The sequence below is a fragment of the Chrysochloris asiatica genome, unplaced genomic scaffold (assembly GCF_000296735.1).
Source record: "Chrysochloris asiatica unplaced genomic scaffold, ChrAsi1.0 scaffold00116, whole genome shotgun sequence".
Classification (NCBI taxonomy): Eukaryota; Metazoa; Chordata; class Mammalia; order Afrosoricida; family Chrysochloridae; genus Chrysochloris; species Chrysochloris asiatica.
The window spans coordinates 8,395,364-8,402,979 of NW_006408634.1; the positions used below are offsets into that span (position 1 = coordinate 8,395,364).

Below are 7,616 nucleotides of genomic sequence, written 5' to 3' on the forward strand. Positions count from 1 at the left end.
CACCTTAACCATTTGTCGTTACTGTTGTTATGAGGTGCCATCGAGTTACAGCTGACTCATAGCGATCTTATGCACAACAGAATGAACCATTCCCCGGGCCTGCGCCAGCCTCACAATCGTTGTTAATGTTGAGCCCAATGTTGCTGCCACTGTGACAATCCCTCTCACTACGGCACTTCCTCTTTTCACGGACCCTACACTTTACGTAGCATGATGTCCCCTCTTGTGGTATCCAGAATCTCCTTCCTGCTGTAGGTAGGAGAGAGGCTGGTAAAATTTCAAGCACAGCAGGATGGTCAGAAAAACAGTTTTTCCAGGGGATTCATGGGGTAAATACTCATGTAACAAGTCTCCTGGAATATTATATCAGAAAGATCCCTGTAGTCTGAGGGATATAAGGAGATCTCAGAACAGTGGTGGTCGCCTCTGCTAAAGGATACAAGTAAAGATCTTATTGAAGCAATAGAATGATTCTAAATGAAAAATACAAAGTATTCCGATATTCAATGCAAGAAAAAGGGTTTTGACACAGAAAACCTACAAATCTATCTTTATTGAGCATCAACTTATTCTTTCCATAAACCCATTTCTATACATAATCCGGCTTAATCACAGTTTGCTCCATGGGGAACAAACACCTCAGGAACAATGGATTCCTCAGAAACATTGTTGGGTTCATGTATTTCGACCCTAATACTCTCCATTCTTGGACAACTGGATGTTCAAAGGGACTGGGAAACATATAGGATCTATATGATTTAATGGCCTAAAGAAACTCTTCACCATTATAATAACTGTAGTTAAGTTTTCAATGCTATATGATTTTTTGAAAAATACTGTTACATAAATAAATAATTCAATGCACATGAACTGCATGATTTATACTGAAAGTCCTCATATTTCAGGTAACCTTGGAGATTACTCCTTGAATAGAGCAGCTTTAAAGGCCAGTGGACTGCGCCGCTGTGGTCCTGCCACCCACCATCCTATAAAGACAGCATAGAGACAACAGGCTAATGGTTATTCATGATGGAGATGCTGAGGAGGGCTCGGCTAAGCCTTTTATTGTCAGAGCCTCTGGAGTCTTATGAGCTAGATAAAAAAAGTAGCAATCTGAAAGCATCAAAGGAAAGCCTAGACAGAAGAACCTCTCTACAGTAGTACTAAATTTTGTTGTTGCTGTTGTTGTTAAGCACCACCAAGTCAGTTCAGACCCATATCGTCCCTGTATATAGTTTCTAAAGGGTGGCTGGTGAGTTTGACATGCCGACCTTGCAATTCAAACTGATTTGTATTCTAATACATTAACCCACAATGCCATGCAGAAATTCTCTATCAAATGCCTTGATCAAAAGGGAATGTGGCTTTTTTTTTCTTTTAACCGGCTGGGTGTCCAAGAGAAGAAGAAGGTTCCTGCTGTGCCCGAGACCCTGAAGAAAAAGCAAAGGAATTTCGCAGAACTAAAGATCAAGCGCCTGAGAAGGAAGTTTGCCCAAAAGATGCTTCAAAAAGCAAGGAGGCAGCCTATCTATGACACAGCCAAGCACTGTCACAAGGAATACAGGCAGATGGACAGAACTGACACATGAACGGCTAGGAGGACAAGAAAAGCAGGTAATGTCTCTGGACCTGGTGAGCCCAAGCAGGCATTTGTTATCAGGATCAGAGGTATCAATGGTGTGAACCCAAAGGTTCTAAAGGTGTAGCAGCTTCTTCGCCTTCGCCAGATCTGGCACCTTTGTTAAGTTCAACAAGGCTTCAATTAACATGCTGAGGATTGTGGAACCATATATTGCATGGGAGTACCCAAACCTGAAGTCAGTGAATGAACTGATCTACAAGCGTGGATATGGCAAAATCAATAAGAAGCGAATTGTCCTGACAGATAACACATTGATTGCATGTTCTTTTGGTAAATATGGGATCATCTGCATGGAGAAGCGGATTCATGAGATCTATACCACTGGGAAATGTTTCAAAGAAGCAAATCACTTCCTGTTGTCCTTCAAATTATCTTCTTCTCATGGTGGAATGAAGAAAAAGATCACCCAGGGAAGACCAGATCTTATTAGAAGGATGAACTAAGGTATCTATCATGATTGTTTTTGTAATCTGGTCAGCTAATAAAACAGTGAATGTTCTCATATTGAAAGAAAAAAAAAAAAAAGGAATGTGACCCACCCCTCCACACAAAAAGTAGACAGGGATGGGCAACTTGGACATCAGCTACCCAAAATGGGGGTGGGGGGTCCAAAGGCAACAAGTGACTGGCTAACAAGCTTTCAAGAGGGATCCTAGATCCAGAGGGTGTGGAGGAAGGTAGAATCTCCAGTGAGTAGTATCCAATCTGTTTAGTCAGAGCTGATGGAATGAAATGCAGATAGGTCTCTTGTGATACAATAGTGAATAATTGTTATCAGAACTAATTGTGAGGGTTGGAAATGTAAAGGTAGACGTTTTAAAGCAAGGAGGGGAGTGATTAACTTTTCAGCGGAGGTCCCTAGGACCATCAATGGAGAAGAGCAGAGAGCAGGACCCTACCCAGAGAAGCTGTGATGCCTGAGATGGAGGCAGAGATGATGACGTGGAGCAATGGAGCAGCTGGAGACTTTAGACACAGAGAGGGAAAGGGGATGTGGGGCAGACAGGCTTGCAGGGTATATACCCTTTGGTTGCTTGATGATGCATGGGGGCGATTGTAAAATGGCAATGAAACGATATACATTAGACTGAATGTAAAACTAATGTTCTCCCATGTAAAAAAAAAAAAGAATGTGACAGGAAATCTAAAATTAAGGTGACAAAACACCTAATGGTGCAATGGTTAATCTACCGGCCGTGAACCTAAAGCTCATTGGTTCGAACCCACCAAACAGTCCATGGTCTTCTTCTGTTCACATTTACAGGCTTTCAAACCCCAGAGGACACTTCTACTCTCTCCTACAGGGTAACTGCTCAATAAAAGTCAGAAACTAGTAGTTTTCTTTCCACAGTAGCTGGTAAACAGTTGCCAGTATGAAATGCTTCTAGGACAAGAATACTGAAAACCTCAGTGTGATCACTGTTCTGGGATACTATTCCCTTTTCCTCACAACAGGCCCAACATGTGGGAACTCAGACTGGGCTCCATGTCTCAAGTAGGACATTACAGGGCACAAAATGTCAAGGATGCACAAAGGAAATTCCCTCATTTGGAGCAGATGAGAAACTAGAACTCTGAAAGGTAAGTGGTAAGCACCCAGGAGTGGTCTGTCAGGAACCAGAAACCCTCCCTATCTATGCACAGTTGTCTCTGGACAGGCAGCAATGTGAGGTGGATCAGGAAATGAACTGGCAGTTTGAACCTGATGTCCATTTCGCTCTGTCCTCAGATAGCAGGATAGAAATTAATACGTTTCAAACACACAGGCTCTTCTTGAAGAGCAAACAAAAAACCCTCAGTTGTCACATAAGAGACGAGTGGGAGCAGCTTGTGGTACACCAAGCCCAATGCTTTTATGTCAGAACACAGTCTGCTGTAACACCTAACTGAGTGACCAGGGAATTCACTTTTCTTTTTTTTCCTGGTTCAAAGTCACAAATTGCATTATTGTAAAGAAAAAAATTATATGACTAACACTAAGTAAACTCTTAATGCATAGCAGAAACAATTTCAGATACTGTAAAAGTTACATCTTAAAACAATCTAAGCCTCAGAAGGGTCATTTGTAGACCTTTCTAAAAGTGGAAAACAAAAGGGACTAGATGTAAATGCTAACTGTGGCATGTCATTTTAGCCAAAAAGGCCAGTGACAAAGTTTGTAGTGATAGACCTTAGTGACGTATGACAATTCTCAAAATTCATCCATACATAGGGTTGAGAGAGCATAAATAAAACAAGATTGGCATGAATTAACACATGCTGAAATCTACTGGCGGGCCCCTGGATTTCATTGTACTATTCTAATGAGTAGATTTAAAATGTCCTTAATGAAGCCTGAAAAATTAATGTCCTGGAAGGTGGAACCCACCAAAGTTGCTGGTGATGATCTATACTGTCAGACAAAAGACCTTTGAGGTTTCTATTAAGATTAAAAATGAAGACATTTATTAAAGCAATAGTACAACTGCAACTGGGTTATAATATAATCTATAAAATTGCAAATTGTAGCAAAGTATAGAAAATAGCAAGGGTTTTTATATACAAGAACTTGAACGAAACAGTAACCATGAATCATACATGAGTAATTATAAACTACACATCAGTTAATCTAGTGTTGTTGTTGTCGTTGGTAAGTGCCATCAATACAGTGCCAACTTGTAGCATCCCTGCATAGGGTTCAGAAGAGCAGCTGTGGGACTGAACTGCTGAGTTTGCAGTTAGCAGTCCATATTAATCCTAAAGCGCCACACCAGGACTCCAGCTATCTACAGACATCTTACATCCCGCAGTTAGTCTATACAAGCATGTCACGAAAATTGATTTCAGTATCTTTCAGGATTAGAGAAGTCGGGGTGTAATTATTCTGTCTGACAACAGCGCAGTTCTGTCTCTCTTCATTGTTTGCTCCTCAGAGTGGTTATTATTCAAACATTCTGTTTTGCGGTAGCTGCAATCCTGCTTCCTCTCCTCATGTATTCTGAGTGAGTGCAGATTAAACCATTTCTCTGAGCTCAACTTGAATACCTCTTATTTTTTTAGTCTAGGCAAAGTGGACTTAATCTTCTTTAAAAAAAAACTTCTTTTCTTTTGAGTAAAGTTAACCATGGACCTGGGTAGAAGCATCTCCTATGCCAAATACCTAGATTTTAGGGGCCCTTTCACACATACTTAAAGCTTGAAACTAGAGAGGGCCGACTGAGCCACTGCAGGTAGAACTGACAGCGAAAAGGGAATCAGCTAAACTGCCACTCTCACTAAAACTAAACTAAAGATTTTTGTCACAAAGTAGAGCAAGCATTTGCACCCAGCACACACTAGAATGGCAAGTCCCAGAGAAGAAAACTGACCTTACTCTGAAGCCAGAATGAAAGTACCTGGATGCATGTCAAGGTGGTGCAGTTCGGCACCGCTGGAGTACATTTTGCTTCTTGTATCAGGCAAAAACTTCCCCTGAGCCCATGGAAGTCCCAGGGATTTTAGTCAATCCAACTCCAACCCACTTAGAGAGTCCATTCGGCTCACTGCAATGCTATACGACAGAGAAGAACATTCCTGTGTGGTTTCCAGGCTGTAAACTTTACAGAAACTGACTACAACGTGTTATTTCTATGGAGTTGATGGTGGATTCAAACTGCCAACTTTGACAACTGTACCACCAGGGTTCCTACAGGGTCTTCAGCTCCAGTATATTCTTGTTGGTAAGTGCTGTAAAGTCAGGTCCGACCCATAGGGACCCTGTATAGGGTTTCCAAGGAGTGACTGGTGAGCTTGAACTGCGAACCTTATAGCTCAAATCGCTTAGTAGGCTGGCGCTTTAAAACATAGCACCATATTCCCTGAAGTTATTATGCCAAAAGCAAGATCACATCCAATCACCTCTATATCCATTCAAAAAACCTAAGCACAGCTGGTCCTGAAACACCACCACACACAACCTCAGCTGAACTATCTGGGATACCACCTTAACCCATCCATTACCTCTGAGTCATCCTGACTTAGAGCAACCCTGTAGGACACAGTTGTTACTAAATGCCGGAGTTAGTTCCGACTCATAGAATCCCTGTATAGGGTTTCCAAGAGGTGGGTGACTGGTTACCCTGATCTTGCAGTTCAAACTGACACCATGGTCCAGTACTTATCCTACAGGACCAACCAGGACACAGCAGTGATAGTGATGGTGAAGGGGAAGGTAGTGTGCCGTGGAGTCAGTTCCAACTCACAGCAACCCTCCTTTGTGTTTGTGTGGCTGTAAATCTTTACAGGAGCAGAAAGCCTCATCTTTCTCCCACAGAACAGATGGCAGTTTGGAAGTGCTGACGTTAAGGGTAGCAGCCCAACTCGTACCCACTCCGATACCAGAGCTTCAGGACACAGTAGAGCTGGTCATATAAGTTTACAGAAGTAGATTGGCAAATCTTTCTTCTATGGAAATGCGGAATGCTCCAACCACTAGCCTTTCACCTAGCAGCCAAGGATTTAAAAGCCTAACCACTATACCATAGGATGAGCACTGAACTGCTAACCGCAAGATCAGTGGATCAAACCCACCAACGACTCTTTGAAAACCCTATACAAGGTCGATACGAGTTGAAACCAACACGAAGGCACTTAACAACAACTATGCAATGAGCATGTCTTTGGGAATGTCTTTAATCGCTACAAAAAACAAATCCATCTTGATATGCAAAATATGTCCTGTATATAAACCATGTCCTGGACTTGAAGGTCCAAGTAAGCGCTGCGCACCTTGGCTCCGCACCCACCAATACGGAATGTTACTCTATTTGTCCCTGGGAACTCTTAAAGGTGCACTGTGGGAATACATGAGTTGAGCAAGGGTCATTATTCAGGAATGGTTACTCTTGGATTAATTCCACTCCCTTTTCAAACAGAAAGTTATTTCCGGGTCACTCTCACTCCCCAATGAAGTCCTGGTGTAGTGCTGTAGACTAATGCGTCAGACTGCAAAGCCTTTTGAACTGCAAGGTCGGCGGTTCAAGCTCACCATCGGCTACTCGGAAACCCTATACAGGGTCGTTATGGGTCGGAAACGACTAGACAACATTTAACATCACTCCCCAAACCCCAAGGTTGTAAAGTCCACTTACTGCACTGCAGCTGCAGTTTACAAGGCTGTTGCTTACCCAATTTCTACAAACGGAATACACGAATTGAACCGCGTCCCCTTCTCCAAAACTGGAACATCAGGAACCGTTGAGGGATGAAAACCCCCAGCGCAGAAGCCCAGCCCCTGCAAGCCGACTCCACCCGGGGAGTCACACACAACCTTTCCGGAATCGCCTTACCGCGCCAGAATAGACGCCCTGGCCTCCACAATCCCCTCGGAGCTAGGCCACAACTCTCATCCCAGCGGCTCCACCAGCCGCCACAGCAGCCGCTTCGGAGTCGTCTCGACCAGACGAGAGCTATTGGGGTTTAAGACTCGCTAGCACATAACAACAACAACAACAAGTCTCTCTCTTAAAATAACTATTCAAAACAAAAATTAAATGACAACCTATTCATCAACCGGGTAACGGTTCCCGCCTGAAACCTCCGGCTACTCCAGCTCAGTCTTCCCAACGGAGAAATCTGTGCGATCACCGGCTCAAACCACTTCCGGAACGTTCCCCGGCGCGCTGGATGACGCCATTGGCGCATCCGGTTAGCGTGAAATGGGCTGCCCTTTGGGCAGCCTGGAAAACTGGCTTTATGAAGTGTTTATAATGAGCCTGAGTTGAGTTCTGTGTTACTATCCTTCACACCAAGGAACTCTGGTAGTGTAGTGGTTACAAATCGGGCTGTGAACAGCAAAGTCAGCAGTTCGAAACTACCAGCTGTTCCGCGGGAGAAAGATGAGGTTTTCTGCTCCCGAAAAGATTAACAGCCTCGGAATCTGTATACAGGGTCGCCATGAGTTGGAACCGACTCCACGGCAAACAACCCTTCACACCATCCAGACTTCCTTGGGCGA

General features: G+C 43.5%; 1 pseudogene; it reads left to right on the forward strand.

Annotated features, from left to right (window-relative positions):
- Positions 1 to 1,358: 1,358 nt before the first annotated feature.
- LOC102811017 lies at positions 1,359 to 2,085 on the forward strand (annotated as a pseudogene).
- The last annotated feature ends 5,531 nt before the right edge of the window (positions 2,086 to 7,616 follow it).